This window comes from Numida meleagris, chromosome 5 (genome assembly GCF_002078875.1).
Source record: "Numida meleagris isolate 19003 breed g44 Domestic line chromosome 5, NumMel1.0, whole genome shotgun sequence".
NCBI lineage: Eukaryota > Metazoa > Chordata > Aves > Galliformes > Numididae > Numida > Numida meleagris.
In genome coordinates, this window is record NC_034413.1 from 63,360,977 (window position 1) to 63,383,590 (window position 22,614).

At 38.3% G+C, this 22,614-nt stretch overlaps 1 long non-coding RNA gene across 2 annotated transcripts in view; it reads left to right on the forward strand.

Annotated features, from left to right (window-relative positions):
- LOC110400617 overlaps window positions 1-11,015 on the forward strand; it is a 34,998-nt gene extending 23,983 nt beyond the window's left edge. For both annotated transcript variants that reach the window (XR_002439962.1, XR_002439963.1), the window contains 2 exons: window positions 8,897-8,971; window positions 9,455-11,015. This is a non-coding gene — a long non-coding RNA (uncharacterized LOC110400617). The remainder of the gene's footprint in view (window positions 1-8,896; window positions 8,972-9,454) is intronic.

The window sequence follows — 22,614 nt, forward strand, 5'->3', positions numbered from 1 at the left end:
ACAGTTTCTAAAAAGAAAATAGCTTTCTTGGCAGCATATCTTCCAGGTGCTTGCTTCCTAGCAGGATTAATCCCTCCTTTTTTTTGTTCCTTGCTTGTGGTAGGCTGAAACTGGCTATTTATTGAGCAATTGATTGACAGCTTGGAATTTCATAAGGTAGAATTCATATTTCTCTAGCTCTCCACTCCAGGGGAAGAAATTAGGTTTCTTTTCTCAGCTTCTTAATGATCCTATGCTTCCTACATTCTCTCTCCAGCTGCCTAGACTAAGCCAATGTAAAACTGGTTCTATGTGGATAGGTTCTCCAAGAAACAGGAACAGAGTGTGTTGCAAGGTTGCGGAAATGGGACAGGGGAAAACCAAGGAAAAGAATGAAATTATTTCAGTGTGCTCTAAAATAATCTATGACTTGGAATGATAAGAAAGACAAATGAAATTCTGAAAGGATTTAGTATTATTCTTGAAAGTTTTTAAAGAACTCAGCTGAATGTATTTTTTGTGTCAGCTTGTCTGTTCACTGTCATCATATGCTTTTTCTTGCACACAGATCTGACTGTTTTCCTCACTAATGGTCTCATTTGGTTTCATACGACCTTACTCAAGATATTGCTGCTAGATAAGACTGATCTTAGCATCTGCACTGACTGAATTATTTTTGATTTGTGTAGATCTGTGCATGGTGTGTGCTAAGGTGTTGAGACACTCTACTGTTTACAGACCTTCAGTGGGATGTTAATGCCACACTGTACAAAGCACTATGGGATTTACAGCCCATTTACCTCTGTATACAGCTGGCAGCACTGTGGTTTGGACAGTGTGCCCTCCCAGCTCACTTTCCTTCCCATGTGGATTGTTTGCCTGCAGGGTTTTATCCCAGTCCTAAAGAATTAGCAAGGTTGTTGAACTACCATCAGTTATCATCTCCCTGGGTAGTTAGGGAACAGGCAGTGATGTGGTTATAGGTTTTACTTGTTGGCTAGAGAGCTGGCAGCTTGGCAGGAGGGGAATTCAGTATCAGGATCAGATAGCTGTAAACTGCTTGTCAGGAGGACAAAGTAGAGTGAGATTGACTCTGATAAGGTGTGGATTATAATGTTACCCGCTATTGTAGGCTGCGCTAAATGACGAGATATAGCTATGTGAAAGCTAAAGAGTAAATATATAGCCACAAACTGTGTTCTAGGGTATGTATGCTCACACAGTCTCTTTAAAATTGTTGGCTTAGTGGTGTCAGAAGATCTTGTTTTAATCCAGCAGCAAGGCAAGGCTGCAGCTGAGTGATGCTTTTCTTTCCTGAGCATTGTATTTTTCTGTTCTGAGGCAGCAAATAAGCCACCAAAGTTATGCAGACTGGAGCTAATGAAAGGCCACTGGAAAGCAAAATGTGAATAATGTAAATGTCTTACTATGATAAGATGCTGTATTTTCATTAGGTTGGAACAGCACTGACAGGGCAGTTGAAGAGCCCTTTGGCAATATGAAGGCTAATTACTTGCCATGAAGAAATGAATACTTGTCAAGTGGGAGTTCTGTCATGACTCAGTTCAATAAATCAAGGCAATAAATCATATCCAACAGAGTCCCTGTGTCATTTAAGGCTATCTATAATGTGTGTGAGAGTGAAGAAGACAAACACTGGAAACACAGTGTCACCTTAAAGAGGGGCTGATTTTGTGTAGCTTATGAAAAATTATTTCCGCGCTTGGGTTTTATTGTTTTGTTGGTGGTGGATTTTTTTATTGAATAATGCATATACAGTGACTGAGATGGAGAATGGTGAAGAAGGTGCATCTGTAGATGAGCGCAGAGGAAAACAAACATGCAGTGGAACAAGTTTATAGTTTACTTAGGTGCTCAGGTTAAGACCTTTAAAAGTGCCCTGTTTGGTTCTGATTCCTCACTGCCTGGCATCCAGATTAGCAGATCAAGAGTGTTTTCAGATGTATGAGTAGCTCCTCAGGGCAAACTAGTTCTCAATGGGCAGTGGGGCCTCTGTCTCTTGGTTGCCTGTGGATTAGGGGACCGCTGATGCTCTGCTGGATGTTGTTCCAGCTCTGCTGCTAACCTTCCTGACCTTGTGTAACACCGCATCCCTCTGTGTTGCAGCCTTCTGCAAAAGGATGGGAATAACACAGATTATTTCAAAACATCCTCGAAAATTGCACATTAAGTCATCTAGCAGAACTGCATTTTCTGTTGATTTTGCTGTCGGAACGGATACTGAATCAAGATACCTAAAATAGTTTCAATACAGCCATAGCGCTGGATTTTATTCAGGTTGGAGGAGGCTACTGTTGTTCCAGTGTGCATGTTCCTCAGTCTGATTTGCAGCTGTAAATATTCTCTGAAGAGACCTGAAGAAAATCCTTTCTGATCTGTTTGAGATGGTCAGCTGAGTTTGCCTGCCTGTTAGTTTCTAATTAAAGGCAGCAACATATGAGTTCAAACAGAGGTTTGTTCTTGGCTTTTACTTTAATATTTGTTCTGAACTAATACCATATTGTGTTATTTTTCTCGGTTGTTGATCACAGCAATTCAGTTTCCTTCCAAATTATGTGTACGTGACTAGTATGTGGTTTTCATTTTTTTATTTTAACTCTATTGATAACATTTATGTATTTATTTTAAAAAAAACATAGGGCAGGAGAAAAGAGGATCTTGGATTGGAAGTACGTAAAAGCTGTAGGTAACTAAAAATAGCTTAGGTTAAATAAATGTTGCTTTCTTCTTTTCCCTTGATTTTTAAATATATTAGAAGACTGCATATTTGTCTTTTGTCATTGAGGTGAGTGGTGAGATTCTCATTGTTTGTAGGGGAAATGTAATAAGTCCTTTAGTAAGCATTGCTTGTTTTTGTGCATCCTACTGTCAGTGTGAGTATCCACATCAGGCCATTCCCCTTGTGTATTCATCTTCCTTCCTGGGGAAAGGGTGTTGATAAGAATGAACTGGAGAAGAGTAATGCTAATGACTGCACTTGGCATAATATGGGAAAGTCTGAGGGTAACATGGTAAGGAGACATGCATGGTGCAGAATAAGCTTTGAATAAAGCATGCAGAGGGGTTTGTACATGAGTAAATAGGCAACAAATGGATAACGAATCAGGAGAACATCAGGAGATCTAGATCATGGTTATTAGCTGAAAAATCCAGAATCCTTTGAAGGTATTTTAAATTACAGCTCTACGAAGTGGAATGGTGGGTGACAAATGACACTGGTTGTTGATCTGTCTATCCTACATATTTATCTATCTACCTAATTTATTTTTCTTTGAGATGGATAGAATATGATATAAAACAGATGTACTGTGCTGGTATTTTGCCCACTGTAAGCTTACCAGCAGGCAGCAAGAACTGGTAAATTACCATTAAATTGATTTTAGCTATCCAGTTCAGTACTTCCTCCACTTCTAAACTTTTCTAAATTCAAGTTTAAGCATGAATTTAAATCTCACTGACATCAACACATTTAAGTATATGTTTAAACGCTTTGTGGAAGTGAAGCCTGGTGCACTCTCCTGAGAAGTTTCAAAAAGCAGAGTTTTTTATCCCATTGCTCTCTGAGATACTGTAGAAATCAAAATCTGTGATACATGAAGGTCTTCTGAGCCTCAAATCATATTATTATCAGGCCGAATCACCTTTTTTTTTTTTTTCAGATGTTATAGTGTGGAAAACTTGAATGAGAAGTAATGCTAGATCAAGATATGCTCATGAAACAGCTGTGCTAACAGTAGAGGGAAGGGGGCACTTTAAAACTTTTTGTTTGTTTTGCTTTTTATCCAAATGGCTTTTTTGTTGAATGTATTTCATGCCTTGCTCCTGATATTTCTGCATTTACCAGATGCCTTTAGAGTGTTAATGGATTTTTTTCAATTACAAATTATCTCTGGAACATGCATTACAATGCTTCTGTGTATCTGTGCTTATTGATTTACGTGCTTATGATATTCAGTCAGTATTTTGGCTGATACCAACTGATAATTCTAAAAAAGGAATTTCTTTAGTAAAAACACAAGTAAAATACCTACTTTCAGAAATAGGTACTTGGGAATATGCAGAGATATCGCAATATGCCTGTTCCTACTTATATCCATATTTTTCTTAAAAATATTTGATAATGCAAATGTAAATGTTTAACAGTAAGTGATGAAAACCTTTTTTCTAAGGAAAATAACATTTCAAATGTATGAGTGTTATGGATCTGAGTTATACTGTATATCTGCACAAAAATTCTCTTATACTAAGGGTTTCTGTTGCTGTTCATTTCCATTCTCAGTAGTGTGATTATTTGTGTAAACTTAGTAAATACAGCTTGGATAAACGAGCTTCATCAAAAGCATGATTAAAGAGGAAAATAATTGTATTACCTTCCCTGTTTAGAGATGTTCAGTGCTACTGTTCATTACTGGAAAACTCTGGTTGTGAGTTCTATCAAAAAGGAACACTAACAAAGCTTTGAGACATCTTCAAGACAAATACAATGTAGTAACACTTACAGAACAGTTAGCAAGTCTTTGTTCTTGGTGCCATCTGATAAGGTCAAGGTTAGATGTTTCAAGTCCAGCTCTCACAGAAACTCAAAAGAGCCCATTAGAGCGCCAAATGTGATCTTTTTCCTGTTTCATGGGTTTCTGCTTGACTCCTATCCTGAGCCCAACGGCTTTAGATGGGGTTACAAAATTTAATATCTGAAATGCTTCTGTATGGCAGAGAGCAGAGATCTCCAGTAAATAAATGTGAGATTTAAACCCTTGTGCTGGAGGGAAATTTCTTTCAGCTTTTCTTGCTTCTTCCCTTATAATTCTGAGATCCTTGTCAGTCCATGCCAAAGAAAATTTTTCTGAACCCAAATCTATACAATCATAATCCTGATGACAAGACCCCTTTCACTTCCTGGGGGAAAGACAGCAGTATTGCAACTAAATGCAAACCTGTGCTTTGCCTTGAATTTTTTTTTCATGAAGAAAGAGAACCTGAATTAAGTTGCTTTGCCAACACTACTGGCACCTGGAACCTGGAGGACGCATACCCTTGGTTGACACAGTGTTCTCAGTGACAGTTATTGCTCTTGAGAGGAAAGAACAAAGGTATTTTTGTAATTAATACTGAAGAATTACAACAAAAGTAGTAGGTCTAACTAAGCCACGCTGTAAAACCATGAAGAAATACAGATATGCTTGTGGAGGTGTGTTTAGTCTATTGTGATTCAACAGTAGGTGTAAAGGAAAAAATAGTAATCCTGGTGTAATTCTCTCATCTTCTCTGGGTAGCTCATTAAAATCTAATTAATTGAAGAGTTCAACTTTTGTCAAGTTCCCTGAGGCAATTCTCTTAAGGAGATAACAATTTTTTTTTTTACTGGCAACTGAAAGGTGAATTACCCTCAGGTAATGTATTTAAGTGGAGGTACACTAAGATCTTTTCAAAGTGAAAAGACTGTATTAGTTGTCATGTTTCATTCTTCTCTGTTTCTCTCTCTCTTTCTTTTTTTTTTAATTAAATTGCTAGGACTTTTAAAAGCATTAACATATAACATATTACAAAGAGCCTATCAGGAATTCTGTGAAAAGCTTCCGTTTTTAGGTTGAGTTGTATAACATCTCATTTTAGGCTGATAGCAGTAAAATAAGTTGGAAACTATGCTGCATAGGAACTGTGGCATATTTATCTCATATTTCAAAATCACTTATCAGAAATTGAAACCTTGTATTTATGCCATCAGTAAAGTCTGAATGTAAGCCTTTTGTAACTAAAATGATAGTCCTTAGCAGAAGAACTAAAACCTTAAGGCTGGGGCTACAGAAAGAGGACTTATTGGATCAAATTTTTAGAGGCTTTTAAGCTCCCGACTTCTTAAATGAAAACAGTGGGAGGCATCACTTTAAATGCCCGTAGAGATCTGAGTCTCAGGTACAGTAAAGCTGCTTTTAAAATGCATAACCTGGTGCCTGTGGGAGATTAGAGAATGCTGATTTAAACACATGAAGGAGGAAGCATGAAGGTTAAACATGTTGTTCAGAATGCTTCTTAACTCTAGGTGGACACTGGAAAGTGAAGTGTCTTTAATCTTGGACTCTGACTCTAACAAAAATCTCAGGAAAGGTTTATGAGATTGCTTTGCTGACTTGGCTTCCAGAGTAGATATCCCACTCACCACTTTGTCCAAAATTTATCTTCCCCTCCTTCTCTTCTGCTGTCTGTGGTGATCATCTGGTTCCATTACTGAGACCATTTTCCATAAACCCACAGAAATCCCACTCTGTTCTACTGCATAGCATTCATATTCAACCAGTTGCCTCAGCTTTCTGGGGGTTGAGTGTTAGAGTCAGAGTATGTAAAGCATATAGTCAATGTATGGGAGATGCTGGATTTTATCCTTTTGAGGCAAGAAGTTCTTAGTTCAGGTTGATTCACAGCAGTAGCACTGCATGAAGTTTTGTTCTTCCTTAGACCTTCTTTTAGTACTCGACCTCATTTTTCCAGGCAGAAGAGAAGAGAGTATGATCCCTCTGACCTCAAGCACAGGCTGCATGCACCTGGAAAGATGACTTAGTAAATTGTACTTTACACACAAAGAAACATTTTAAATCTGTATCTCCAAATTCCAGGAGAGCACTGTTACCACTGAGCTTTGGTGGTACCCTTCCTCTCAGCCTCTCCTTTGGGAGCCACGTCAATGTGCAGTAGAGAATTTGGGGAGGTGAGGAAGAATTACCTTGGTTAAGTCAGTAAGGAGCCCTCCAGCCATGACATGGGCTGGGAGAAGAAAGGGGCTTTCAGAGTCCAAGCCAATGCCGTGAACCAGCCTTTGGAAATCACACCCTGAACTGCTTTGTCCCATTCAGTCCTTCACTGCTCAGCTGGAACCACCACAAATACTGTTTGAGATGAAATATCTTGAAATATGGGCAAAGCTGCTCATGAGTAAACTTTGGAACGTCCCCTTTGTTTCAGATGGTCCACGAAACAGTATGAAACAGTATAAATCGATCATCTAAAGAAAAAAAATCAATTATCTTGGGGACATTATTAATCCCATTTCATTCAGTCTAAATATATTTCAAGCTGATTAATATTCTGGGCCGTAGTTCTGGGGACGTTCTGTACTCCTTTCAAGCTTTCCATTTATAAGTATGCTAAATTTGCAACCACAGTATGCAGTTTAACGGCAGGTGATTTTCTAGTGCTAACAACGATTTTGTACCTACTTTGCATGCACAGTGCTATATTAAGCCCAGCCAATCAATGCTGACTACTGAGAAGCAGAAGAAGGAAAGCCACAGACAACATTCTAAACTACACTTAGAAATGCATCCTTAGGACTTAAATCTATGTAAAAAAAGTACAGTCTCTCCTACTTTGGCTACCTATTTGATGGATTGTTTTGTGTCGTATTTTTGGAGATTTCTGATGTGCAGGTATAAATTCGTGCATGCACTGTTCCTTCTAGCACATGTCCTGGGAAACTTACTACATCAGCAGGGTCTCTGTTTCTCTCATCTCAGTGGATGTAAATGTAAGGGTAGTGATGAGAATGAGTGATGAGGTGGTTTTATTTTCATTTTTTTCTTGGCCAACAGAGGCTTTATTGATCCTCTTTTAGAGGAATCGTTTCACAAGTCAATATCCCCTGAGTCGTCTTCTGAGCAAATAGTTTTGATCAGGTAGTTGAGGAGTTGGTTGGTGTAAAGCGAAGTGAGCAAAGCAAAATGTCTGGAAGAGAAGTTAAGATATGGGCCTTTCATTCTTTTGGGCAAAGTAACTTACAGAAGAGGTAGGGGAATACTTAGGTAGGTTAGACTTCCAGAGCTAGATATCCCATAGATATAGAAGTTCTGCTCAGAATTCAAAGGTTTCGATGCTTTTTTTTTTTGTGTATATGTGATTTCTAGAACTCTGATCCTGAGAGCTTTTCCAACCTAGAACTCAAAATTTGAGTTTTGGGAATGTAAACGTGCTGGGGACATTCAGTATGAATGGATGAATTGAGGGTATGGGTCATATACTTCATGTATACACAGAATTCAGAAATACTTGTGTTATTAGCTAAAACATGTTTTATAATTTCCACTTCAGTTTTGAGTTAATCTCATTAAAATTCTGGATTTAACTGGGGAGCAATGTTTAGCCACAACTCTTCCCATTAGAATTCTCATTTATGGTGAGAGTTATATTTCTTTTTGCTTCTGAGTTTTTTTCCTTTGATAAATTTGTATATAGTATATAAATTTGTGTCCCATCTTGTGCTACTTCAATGATGTGACTAGTGCATCCCCCTTTTTGACCCTGATCTGTCAACAGCATAATAACAGCTAAGGAGCTGAAAATCATGGGATACTTTCAAGCATCTTAATGCTGGAGTTGAGGGAAATTAAGCCAATATAACCAAGAGCAAATAGCTGATTGTCTCTGATAGCTACACTGAAAATTTGCCATTGTTCTTAACCAGCACTAATTCCAAATCCATCAGTGACAGCAACACCAATCATATCATCGTAGAATCATAGAATGGCTTAGGTTGGAAGGGACCTTAAAGATCATCTAAATCCAACCCCCTGTTGTAGGCAGTGCTGCCAGCCAGTGCATCAGGCTGCCCAGGATCCCGCTCAACCTGGTCTTGAATGCTGCCAGAAGTTACGGATCTCATCTTATTGACCTAGATTGCTAAATGTAATGAAAGTTGCCTGTTGCACTGGAAAAAGAATGTGGAAAATCCTTCCTACAGTACTTAGCAGCAACAGCTTACACCCATATTCCAAACAGGGTATATGCCAAACATAATTTCATTTAATCTCTCTTTGCAATAAAATAACTAATATGGAAAAGGTATGATATTATTAGTGTAATATTTTAAACATTAAGTACTGTATGGCTTTTCTGCTTTTTCTTGTAGGTGGTCCTGCAACTGGTCAGCTTTTCATGGCTTATATCAAGAAAACTATTTTCCCCATTCTTGAAGTGGAATTGAGTAAGAGCTTATTTAAGAATTATGAAGCCAATGTGTATTAGTCAATAATTTCCATAACATATCATTCACTCTCTTAAATGTGGATTGTTAAAAAGGCGATTTCTCTTTGAAGGGAAAAAAAAAACCACCAAAGATCAAATTATAATCTTCTGCTTCTTATAAATTAGTTTGCATGTGTTTTGGGAGTTCTGTGACTCTGCTCTGACCTATTACGATTATTTTTATGCGTCCAGTTAAGAAGTCCCATTGAGCTGTATAGAAATATAAAGGAACAGTGCTGTTCTTTCTGAAGATGGCTATGCATCTTAACATGCTTTCAACATTATTTTTATTTTCAAATGTCTTTTACAGTATTGGAATCCAGAATCATGAGGAAAAATCATATGACAGAAACTCTAAGCACTACATTTTGCAAAATGATATATATTCCCTGTGACCTCCAAGAAGTTATAATCAAAATCGATGTGATTTTTCTCATTTCAGATGAAATCAGTCTCTCCAAGAAGCCGGAATGCAACTGAGAAATTTAATCCTCTGATGACACAATTGCAAACATGTGCTTTGTTAGGCCTGATTTTTATTTTTTATTTATTTTTTATTTTTTAATTTTTTATTTTATCACTGTCTTGCAGTAGAAAGCATGCAATTCTCAAGATCATAGTTTTGTGACAGAGAAACAAGATGTGTTACACCCAAAGTGCTGTCTTGACCCTGCATTCTTTAATTCACAGTGGGATTCATAACGCTGCTAGTTGCTTTGGTTGGCTGAAGTTCTGAGAAGAAAAGCTTTCTACAATTTGCAAGAACTGAGTCTTCACCATAAAACATGCTTTAAAAAAAAAAATCATCATTTTCCAACAGAAATCTAGTTTATTGTAAGGTTTTGATGGCTTGTAGTCATAACACTGTGAGAGGTGACAGACAGTAGTGTGGAATATTTTCTTTTACATGGAAAGAAATAGCATCTAAACTGAGCAGAAACCACTTCAGCTGCATGTACCAATGCTCAGAATCTCTGTAGATATGACCATTTGGTTTTAGGTTCTTCAATGTCTTTCTAGCTGTAGTATTAAGAAAATGACTAGTAATTTTTAAAACATTGTGCTTTTCTTTTTCCTAGCATGGTCAATTATATATACATGTACGTATATTTTTTTTGTCAGCTATCATGCTTTCTTCTCTTACTATTCTGAATAATTTATTTCTGACTCATGTCCAAACCCCTCATTATTTTATTGCCTGGCTTACTTCCAAAACACTAGGGATTCACAAAACTCTGTGCTACATGATGATGATATGAGGTAACTATCGTATTCCTGCACCTGCTAAAATAGCAGCTTGGTGACAAAATTGCAATGTAGTAATTTGTTCTTTGATTTCTTCTCCTATAATGGGCTCCTTGATTGGAATATGTTACAAATATTTTCAGAATAAATAATTTCTAAAACGTATTGTTTAATCTAACACTTCTTGCTCCAAATAAAGGTAAATGATTTTAAGGATTTGCCCAAGGAAATGTTCTCTTGGCTCAGGTGCAAGCAGTTGTTGGCTTCTGAAACATTCTTTGCCAAGTAAGTGGCATGCAGCACAGAAGGAGTTGAACTGCAAAAGGTGGTTAGAGATGGGGATGGAGCTCTGCTGAAATTCAAGGCAAGGCTGCAACATTATAAAGCAGGCTGGGGAACTTTGTGTACCATTGGAAGCCTTGGGTCCTTAACCTAATTATGCTGTGATCCCTCCAGAACTGACTAGCAATGTATTTAATGACCCCTTAATACTCCTGTACTGAGAAGTCTGTGCTGTGCTATCACACAGACTCTTAAGATAACTATCTCAAGACCTGTAGGGAATTACATGAATGGAAGATAATGCATTAGAAATGCAGAAATTAGAGTTCTGTTATGTTGTCTTTCAAATAAATGTGAAACTTGGGTTTGTAACGTTGTGGTAATGGAAGCAGTTCTGTAAAGCTCCCATCTCTGGATTCTGCCAGCAGTAGCTGATAAAGCACAGAAATAAGTAATTACACTAATTAAAAGTAGAGAAAAGCAGTCATTGACTCCGGACCTCAGAGACCAAAGTTTAATGCACCTGGCGGAAGGATGACATTTGAAGTATTCTTCTAGATAAGCTAAGTAAAGAGGATGTTTGAAGTTGTACTCTTAGAAGACCAAAATACAATAACCTGTGGTTAACTGAAGAGGAAAGGCAGGAATTTTAGAAATTAATCAGAGGCAGGAGAAGATGGAAAATATAATACAGAAGAAGCAGACTGAAATAATTAATTTCCTGATATACACCTGCCAACTAACAGGTATCCTGGCATTAAAATTATTAGTACTGAAGATAAGTCTGACTTGTTCACTAATAGCAACCCCACTCGTATTACTCTTGCATGCTGAGAACCAAAAGCCGGTCCCGGCCAGCCACTGCACGTAGGCATCAATATGATGAGCAGCAAAATGGCATTTATTGCTAAAAGTTACAGAACTATATAGTATTTCTTATCTTTTACTAGACTGTTCCAGAAGCTCTCACGGGCTACTGGCCGATCATCTTGAATATTGTGCTCTGTCCACTCGCTTCCACAAACCCATATACGGAGTGGTCATGCAGTTATCAAGGCAAAAGGTACAGCCTCTCAATCCTACGTCACAGGTTCAACTAAGTAGGTCAGCCAATAAGAAAATGCCATGGGGAAGGGCCTTCCACGTTACATGCTGAGTACTCCGCTTTTCGCCTAATACAACAATTTTTTCTTTCTAAAATTGACAGATCAAGGAGAGGTACTGACACCCAGTAATAGAAAATGATATTGTTAATAGCGTCTGAAGTGTTATAGCATCTCTGTAGGTTGTAAGAATAGATCAGTGATGTTGGAAGAAGATGTAAATGTAACCAGGTAGATATTTTTGTGGTTTGATACATTTAGGTATCAAAACTGTCTAATATTTGCCTATTTTATTGACAGCAAAATGTTAAAGCTTTGAAGTTGGAAGAAAAATTATCCCCTGGAGTGGGCCATAAAAAATGCACAGAAACTTGAATCATTGAATCTCGGTGTGCCCTGTGTTGGCCCTGGAAACAAAGGGTAAGTTTACTGAGTTTGCACAAAGACATTATAAGCCAATAAAAAATAATCAGTGCTAAAGAGACCAATACTCTGCTTATTGATGTAGAATTATTTGAAAATATTGGTTTATGGACACAGAAATCAGTGAATTTAGTAAGTCTCTCGTGTAGTTAGAGTAATTAACACAAGGTCGTATAGGGCAGCTTGAGCCAGCAGACTGGCACTGGTAGAGCTGTCTGTAAGAGAGCCATTAGATCTTGATTTATCATCAGAAATCAGCATCTGTAGTCATGAGTACTTATTCATAACTAATTTTGATTGGTACTAAGGCTACTTAGGGGCATAACATCAGCAGCTTCATGATGGGAAAAGCAATAATCTCTACTTCAGATGGGAAAATTTTCTGCTTCACTTGCTTCAAGACACCATGGAGCTTTGCTGTTCATAGTATGAAGAAACGGACCCTGAACGTATCTGTGGATCTTTGGCTGTAAGAGTTCTCCAGAGATGGACCACTGTGATGCAGCTGAAACAGAAGATGGGCAGCAGAATCTTTCTACAATGACACAAAGTAGAATCAGTGAAGGTGGAATCCCTCCAGCACTGAGCTCCTGGCAGTCTGAGCCTTCAGAGTGTTATATCTGCAGCTTTGGAGTTCCTCTCACAGAGTTATTTCTGAATGCAGTAATATAATAGAGGGCTTCATGCTGAAACAGATGTGGAAAGTCTCATTTTGAATTGTGCTTTCTGAAAAGCAAGCCATGAAGATGCATGGTTATAGTCAGTCATAGGGTGAGCATTATCTGGAAACGTCTGGTGTGACAGCAAGGGATAAAAAGTATCTTCAGATATTAATTTTGATTGTAACTTGGCTGTTACAAATATGTATAATTTTTCAGTGAATGACATTTTTTTCCCCCAGTACTACATTATATTGTGCTTGAGGGCTAATCTAAAAAACTGTAGATGAACTTTCATGACATTTAACGTCTCCACACTTATGAAAGTAGTACTGCCTTGTCCCATTGCTTTTCTTGTCTTCTGCAGGTGTTCACCTGGAAGTATAATATTCTGATTCAGAGTCTATAAATTCTGCCAGAAGAGCAATAAGAGCATAGTCTGACCTCAAGTTTCAGTTTTAAATTCGTATATGTATTTAAATATGCTTCAGTAGTTGTTCTATTTCAGTATAAAATACAGCGATTTTCATTGGAGGATCTGTACCTGCATTGGAATGCAGTGCAGGCAAAATAGGGTTTACTTGCACTTTCTGAACTACATGCACCTACTTTTCTCTCTGTTGTGAATCCCTTGGTCTCCCTGTTCAGTACTGGTATACCTACTGGTATAGACCTTTCTCTCTTCATTTCCACATGGAGTGAAAAGTATCTGAGAACTTGTCCCACCCCTAGTGCCTGTCCCGTGCTATGACTGTGATACATTTCCACTGAATTATAGTGTTATCTACAAACCTGAATTTTACCAAAATGCAGTCCCCCAGTCATATCTCACAGGAAGATTTGTACAGATCTAATTAGAATTTGCCAGAATGAAACAGAATGAGAAATATCCAAGAATGGATCTGGTAGTCAGACCAAGTCTGAAACTGTAGAATGAAATAGGAAAAGAAGTTGGCAGAGTTTTGTAGTGTTGCTTCTATTAAAAGAAAACCATGCAAGTGACCACATGGGGGCAGGGCTAAATCAAAGATCAGTATCTTGGTGACTGTTTTGATGTTTATGTTGAGAGGCTCATTTCACATGAATAGATCTTGCTTGTACTGACTCTACTAGTGCGAATAATGGGTAAGTAAATTCTGATTTAAAAAGAGAAAAATCACAGATGAAGGCTAAAAAAAACAGCTATGAGCTCATTTTGATTGGATGTCCTGTTGGAAACTGTTGAAGCACAATGCTTGTTAGTGCTTAATGAACTACAAAGAATGTGTAACGTGAAACAGACAATGCCATGGGCTTTCCATAATACAACAGACTGGATCCAGCCCCCTGAGACTATCTGGATTTTAAGGGATTTAAAATGTTGGCCAATGACAGATATTCAGTTCCTGAGCATTTTCAGTGCAGTGTTTGCAGAGGTTTTTTTAATGCTGAATGTGCATCAACCTATAACAATTAGGAATCCATATATTATATGTCTACAGCAATTTTAAAAAGCCCTCACTGAGAAGTCTAGTACATGGCTTCAATTACACACCTGAGGCAAGGGGCAGAGGCTAATTTCTTACCCAGTAACTCCTTCTTCAATGTAACAGGTGATTATACAAGCTTATAGATACAGCATGTGCACAACAGAGTGCTGCTGCCTTGTTCAGATTCATGAATTGTATTCCTTTTAATTGAAAAAGCTAATCACATGACTGTTAAATTGTTATTAACCAGGAATTTGGATGCCATTAATGTGAAGTAGCTGTAATTACAGGATGCAGTAGTGCAGAATTTCACTAGTGAGGTTTACAATTAATTTCTTTATGTAATGACAACTGAATCCTAAATGGGTACTGTAGAAGTAGTAATTAAGTGCAAAAGTGTGTGTTTCTTTGCTTTTGATCATCTTTATTTTTCAAAAATGGAAAACAGCTGAGAACTTTTTTTTCTTTCAAATCATCTCTCTGAATTTGAGAGAAAAAGTATGTGGTTATTTCATCCCAGCAGGGGTATCCTATGCTATGGCTGTTCTAGCGGCAGGAGAAAAAGGGGATGGAAAAGAATCATGACTTCCTTACAAAAGGAACAAGACTGTCTGCTGGATACAGCCAGCCAATTTGTGTTACCAAATGAACCCAGGTTATAGGAACCCATTCCTTCTCCTTTTATTTGTTTTTTTTTTTAATATGAGGCTTTAGTGTTCCCTTCTGGTATAAAAATATGTCCATGGATTAGGACTGAATCCAAGACTGTGGGTGTGTAATGCTTGTTCTTGCTGGATTTCCTTTAGAAGTGATAGTTACGGCTTTTCTGTACAGAAAAAGGAGTAACCAAAGCTTGGATTTACCATGCACTGATTACATCCATGGAGCAGTAGTGAACCATCACTGTTTTTCACTAGCTGGCTTCCCTTTGCTTCGGTGTGAATGTTCAGAACAGCCACCTCACTCTCCCACCTCCTCCTTCTACTCATGGCCAGTTTGTCCAGGCTGAACTTGTGCTATGACAACCAAGGAAGGAGATACTACAAGAGTGTCATATTGGAGTGTGCAGAGGTCTCAGAGCACTGAGATCTGTTTGCTAGGTAGGAAACGTTTTCTCCCTCTCTCTCAAGGAAGAGACCATTGCAGCTGTGGAGATATCGCACTGCTCAGTGGGCCCTGAAGACCAAGGATGTCGAGGACTTTTCCATTAATACTGCATTGTGCTGCAATGCCATCAGAAAAACAGAATAGAAATATGCACATGTAAATTCACTCTTATTCATTCTCAAGCTGCAGTGGAGTAAACTTTCCAAGCAGCACAGGAGATATTAAGCATACTGGCAGCTGTGAACATTTAATTCCCCCTGAAGGGAGCTGACAATGCACTCCAATGTAACGTTTTTCACTAATTACATATGGCACTGACCATGGAAGCCTTCCACTATCCCAAAGAAAAATTGTAGCATTCCAATTTTTTTTTTCATTTAATTGAAAATGAGTATGAGGGACTGTTACTATGCATCTTTTGGGTTCCAGTGAGGCAGAATTGCAGAAATTTAGGCAATGTTAATGCAGTGTACTATGCTTAGCTTTCCCAAAAATCTCTTAAAGTTCAGGAGTACGTTCAGTAGCCAGATTTCTCCAGAGAGGTGTCGTGCTATCAGTTACAAATTAGATGAAAAAGGGGATGCTTTGCTACTGCTCAAACTCAGAATTCAGGAACAAAGGAAGAAAAAGAAAAAACACAAAATAAAAATGAGATACTTCCTGGGAATTATAGGAAGTTTCTTTTTTTCAGCTTTTAATACAGTTTGTTAAATAATTCTTTTGCATTCATCCAAGAGTGACTGTTTTACTGGAGATGCTACATTATCTAGTGTCAATTATGGTGCTACTATTCTGAGTTAGTCTTGGGAAAAATAGTATTCAACACTAATCCTGTAGTTCTGATGAGACAAGAAAAGACAAATCAAGCCTGCTTGAAAGTGTAGTATGTACCTATGTTTATATTTTTCAATGCGAGCTACGTTAAGAGAGAACAGACAAGAATACATGGAGGTGTGGGAAGATGCTTGAGCTGTTCCTTCCAGATTGCACCTTTGTGAAATGGAGAATGAAACTTGTTGCAGTGCTCTGCAACTCTTTGTGGAAGTGTCATTTTTTTGAACATACAGAATGGAAAAAACTAAAATTGCGTGGAGGTTATTTTGAATTGCAAGCTTGTGGATTTGAAGATGACGTTTATTTTCTGCCTGTACTGAATGAAAAAAGGTTTGCTAGATAAGCCATTCAGTGATAGCAGGAAGGAGGCAAAGGTGAATTCTTCTAAGAAAAACCTCAGTAAGAAGAATGAAGAGGGCTCCAACAAATGACAAGATGAGCAAGAACGGATAACCTAAGGAGAGAGCGTGTTCTTTTGCCAGTGGAGACTAGATGACATTTGTTATGTTTTTGTGAATACTTGAAATTTGGTCACGTGTGAAGAAGAGAATTTTCCTTTTACTTCACAGCTGTAGCCTGAATACCTATTTATATTCACAGATTTGTGAGCTGGATTCCATGCTGTATATGACTGTGACTGGGATTTTTTGGGAAGACTTTTAGACTTCTGCTTGTTTCATATTTCTTCTTGTTTCTTACATTGTATGTAAAGAAAATGGTTTTACAACGGGTGGTGAGGCACTGGCAGAGGTTGACCAGAGGGTTGGTGAATGCCTCATTCCTGGAGACACCCAAGGTCAGGCTGGATGGGGCTCTGAGCACCTGATGGAGCTGTAGGTGTCCGTGTTTGTTGCAGGAGGGTTCAGAACAGATGGCCTTTAAAGGTCCCCTCCAAATCAAACAACCCTAAGATTCTATGGTATTTGTCCCTGAATATGGCATAAATGAGCTACTTTGAGGATGGGAGCATGTTGTGATCTGAAATAAGTTCTGGCATTTACGAGGACAAAGGAGGTAGCTTAAATGAAAGAATATTTTGAAAGTCCTGAAATAAATTACTCCTGCATGGGAGGGATGTTTTAAGAAGCATTAAGATTAGTTAATTCTGACAAGAATGCTAAGGTTTTAAAATACTTGTTTGTATGCTTAAGGCATTCAGTAATCAAATGCCTGAGTACCGCATGTACTGACATTTACAAATCACAAACAGATCTATATATGATGATTCCAGAACTTTATCACATCAAAATCATACTCAGGTGTTTAAAACTGATGACAGAAGAATTAAAGATTCACGCTGATGAGAATGCAAGCAGCTGTCTAGTGTTTATTATATGGGACAGAAAGTAAAAGGAATGCATTCAAAAAAGCAGTAGACTAACCTTCTGAGTAGGGTGCCAATGAGATGGTTACCCAGGAGATTTACACTGGGCAGGGCGCATTGCCTTTCTGTTTTCTTCCTATCAAGAAATAATTAGTTGTTTATACTATTTTTCAACATTCTTGCCCATTTAGATAGTGAATTATACTGCACAGGATTTAAAGCTGCTTAAGATTATTTTCAGTTAATTGATTTCTTAAAAGGACACTCCTGCTTCTCCTAAAAACCTGCCTCATTTGTTTAAAGGAAAAAATTCTGGAAAAGCACGCCCTACCTGAAACTGTTCAAGTTGGCCTAGCCTTTATTTTGAGGGGGAAAGCATTCTTAGGACAGAAGGTTCCTAAGGCAGACTGATGCCTCCTGGAGCAGGTATGACGCTCTGAGCTAAGGCATTTAGCTGTGATAAGTGGGAGAATGGCACAGCAGAGGATTCATCCTGGATTTCCAACTGCCCAGGTGAACACCCTCATGTTTGGCTTTCATGGAATCTGGGATTTCTCTTTTTTCACAGCATGTCTGTTATGGATACAATTATTAAAGATCTCAATGTGTGGTTATGTCAGTGTATGTAGGAGCCACAGTCAGAGTTCTCAAAGAGTGTGCTGACTCTTGATTTTGCAATTAATTAAGATATGTTTTAATTAAGAGTTCAGTCTACTTTGAAATAATAAACATAATATGAACTAATATAAAACTAATGATAATGGATAGAATGTTTTAAAGTGGCTTAGTGCTGAGAAAGCTGTGGAATAGATGTGCACAGCCTTGTAAATGCAATAGTTACCATGTTTGAGTTTAATTCTCATATGGCAGTATGATTTTTGCTAATTCATTAGAGTTAATGAAGTGAACGTCTTAGTGAATGGTTTCACAACAGAAAAGACCATTCATCCAAAAGATCAGAATGAAATTATATTTTGACTCTGTCAATGTCTTTCCTGAAATGTCTTCAGCACCTCATCTTTGCCTTAGTTTGGATTGTTATGTAAAATGAACACTGCTGTGTTTATGAACATAAACAATTATGAAACACATTATATTTAAAATAGTGGCAACATTTTCCTAATAATGGATGAAACTAATTACTTCATATGGATTGTGTTTTTGTCATTTTCTAAGAAAATTTTCTGTGATGGTCCTTTCCCCCAGTGATATTTTTTGAAAAACTGTGAAGTATTCAGAAAGATTCTGCTCTCCTGAGAGTGATGAAACATTTCTTTCAAAGGAAACACAAAATTGATCTGTATGCCTGACGGATTTTTCCATCTTATAGGGCAATCGGCAGTCATCAAATTAGAAATGATAATAGTGATCACTGCAATAATATAAACGAACACAAAAAAACCCACCAACACCTACAGCATAATAGATAATATTGTAATAGAATTCTCATCTAAAAAATGTTTGAGATTTCAAAGAAAGACAAGAAACACAATGGACTTGCTATAATTTAAACTAATAGGCAACATACTTACAGAGCAGACAGAGAAATAAAAACATGACTGAGTCAGTGAAAGGTTTACATGCCAGACCAAAGTGCTTCTACACCTGAGGTTTTCACTTTACAGTTCTCTAAAAAGAGACTCAGAGGAAAGGAAGAAATGTGTAGTTTTGAGAATGTTTTCATTCACCATCCTGAAAAGTTACGTGTTTGTGGATTGCAAGCTGGTCCTACTCCTGACACCGGGGTTACGTGGTAAAACAGCACTTTGAAAATTCAGATTAATGGCTTCATTTACTGAGCAGGGGAGCTCTGACAGTGTAAGATGTGACCTTTCCCCATTGTTTGCAGGGCATGGCCAGTTCCCAAGGTCACTACAAGGCTGAGGCTCAGCCCTCTGAGTCCTCCAGCTGAGCCTGCTTCCCCACCTAAGGGATAAGGAACAAGCTCAGGAAATATTTCATACTTGAATAGCTGTTTCTGGATGGCTGAAGAAAAGCACTGTTGATGCATGCCAGAGATAAAACAGAAGTAAAACATGTCTGTAATGCTTTTTCCTGATTAAATGTGATCAGCGATACCCACGAGGTGAGATGTGCATATTGTCCATGAGAGGATCAAGAGAAGACAAGCACTCTAATGGTCTGTAAGTATTTCTATATATGCTGTCACGAATATCTCCATTCCACTGTCAGCATCATGATTTCGAGGTTTTCAGAGGATGTGTCTTTTTGAGAACAAAAAGGAACAGAAGAAACGATGTCTGAGAAGGAAATAATTATGTTCAGCAGATCCACAAGTATTTGATATGCTCATGAGAAAGGCCCCTGTAAATGTTATTAGGCATTGCTTTGCATTTTATCACCTTCTAGCTGGGAAGCTGTGTCTGTGAGGTACAACTGTTATCATGCTGGTGTAGTAGTTCAGCATTTCTCTTGTCCCAGTGTCAGATGGAGCCTCATGCTGAACAGCAGCTCTGGAGCCAGGCGATGAAAGAAAACTACATCCATTTCCAAACCTGAAAACCCAATCTCCAAAATGTCAGCATTATTTTAGCCTACAATATATTCAATTCGTTGCAATGCTGCCATGCAGTCAGCCTGCAGAGATGCAGACTAACTTGAGCAGCAGAGGAGGGAAATGGCATGACCAAGGCCAGGCTGTGTGCATCCCAATTATTTTCCTTCTGGCAGTGTAGAAAGGGGCTGTACTCATAAGTGCACAAGTAGTCTCAGAGCAACAGCAAAAGATCTTGCAGAGGAATTTATAAAAGTAGTATTTATGATAAACAGTTTTTTTCTTTAGCTCTGACTGCACAAGAAATGATAACTTGAAATCAAACATGACACCCTACCTGCAGGACTTGACTCAGACAGATGGAACAGTGTTTAAATGGCACCCTGTTGCCAGCTCTAATAAAACAAAATACACCAATGCTAAAATCTGATGGGAGAACTAAAAATGTTCAGTTCTTGGAAGCAGATCAGAAAAAGATGGGAGCAAAGAGCATAGTGGAGAAAACTCTTACGCTGAGATCAAAGGAAAAAGCTTGTCACCAAAGCTGGAACCCAGAAAGACAGAAATGTATTTCTGAAGTGCTGGAACTTGATACTATCAATTGAAGGACAAATATTCTGAGACAAGTGAGATCAAGGAGCAGATGTATTTAGATCCTGCTTTATGGGTAAAATTGAGCACTTGCAGGTTTCTTATTAGCTCTGAACAGAAGCTTTGCTGAAAATAACCTCTCTTTCTGGTGAACTTTGAGATCATCTTCTGGTGTCAATTAGCACAGCCCCATTGAGGCCACTGCAGGAGTTCCCACTTACATTAAGTGCAGATCCCAAACTCTGCAGAGAGCAGTAAGCCTCTGAGTAGTTCTGGGACACTTATGAGAGGTGTGAATTTTGAATCATTAAGGTATTCTGCCAGCTTTACCATAATCTGGTTTTGGAAGTTTGAGTTGCTCAGACATCATACTTTGTTCTGTCTTCGTAACAGTATTTAATGCTCTGCTTAAAGTCTCCATTTCCAGTTCTTGACAATTATACGAGGATGTCAGCTTCTGCTGAGCTCTTGGGCTTGTGGAGAAGACACCTAAAAACAGGCATAGACTGAAGTATGAAGATGAAAATAAGAATCTGAAAACAAAGAGTAAAAGATTGCAATTTTTAATTGGAATCTCATGGTTCTGAACTTCCAGCTCAGTCTAGTTGAACCCTTTGGGCTGGCAATACTGGCACATTGCTCAGGAGAGCTGAGTTAGTGCTTGTTCAACAAGAACAGCCAGAGCAGTGTCTTTAGGCATTTTATATGCTTCAAAACACACAACATCTACAGACTATTAATTACTTTTTTCTCCCTAAAGTGTATGAAATTAAGTGATATCAATTCCAAGCATAGAGAGAAAAAAGAGGAAGGGACTGCTGCCCTTCACCTGTTGCAAAATCGAATATAAACTCCTGTTTTAATCACATCAGTACAATTTTCAGTCTTCCTGTGCATTAGGTACAGAGACACTCTGTTACCTGGCAGTATACTAATCAGCACACAACCACAAAACAGAAAAAGGATGGAGCTGCTGGCTCTTTGTGGTTCACATTGGTCAGCAGCTTTGGGATGCTCAAAGCCCAGTGTGGAATGCAACCCAGCTGGCTCACCATGTCCGTCAAATTGCACACAGACACAGTATTCTGCCCTCAGGGGAAACACTTGTGGCATCTCGTAATGAGTGGCTGGTGCTTATGCCATGTTGTTTTACATTTTTTGAAGGAATTAGGCAGTCAGTATTATTTTCTGTACAAAAAGTTTCAAACGAGGGCTGTATGTACCATTTAATTTTCCACTATTCATCATACGACTTGTAAAACAGATGTCTTGATCATCTAGCATCAACAAGCTGTGAGGTTTTCCTTTCAGTTGGCTAGAACTTGCTGTCCAACTATAGCCTTTCAGTGAGACAGTGCTTACCCATCATATAAAGAATCTTTTTTTGAAAGAAGATAAACTATTCTTGTTGTTTACATCTGCTCCTTTACATATTTGCTAAGCACAGAATACATCGTACTCCTAGATAAATGTAGAATTTTTTACAACTATAACATAACATGGGCAGGTGAGAGGCTCTGAAGACCAGCCCCAGAGGCAGCTGAGACCAGTTTAGGTTAATTGTTGAGTGCTCTGGGATAATTGGTGCCACCTGTACCTTGTGGACAGTGGGGTGGAGCAGGTGGGGAAGGTTTAATACAGATGGAGGGATAAGGAGTATGAAAAGGATCAGTCTCAGAGTGTTCTGTAAGGTTTGTGTCCTTCCAACAATTCTCTTGGATAAGAGGAGAGAAAATTTGCTGAGCTGCAAGGAGGTGAAGGGATGTGACTTCTACTGGATGTTGCAAGCTTATGCTGAGGTACCTTGTCTATTTGTATAATGTCTTTTTTGGTACTTATTTGTATTTCTGCACTTTAAAGGAGGTTAAAGTAGGTTGTACGTTTGTTAGTGGTTTGATTGTAAGAGTGGGTAGAGCTTATCTGAAGGGAGCCAAAGTCTCTTGTGCAGGGACAGGTGAGATACAAAGCTTACAATGGGGGAGCTAAGTGCTTTATCATGAGAACTAGAATGGTTTACAATTATATAATAAACAAATAACTTGTGAATGGA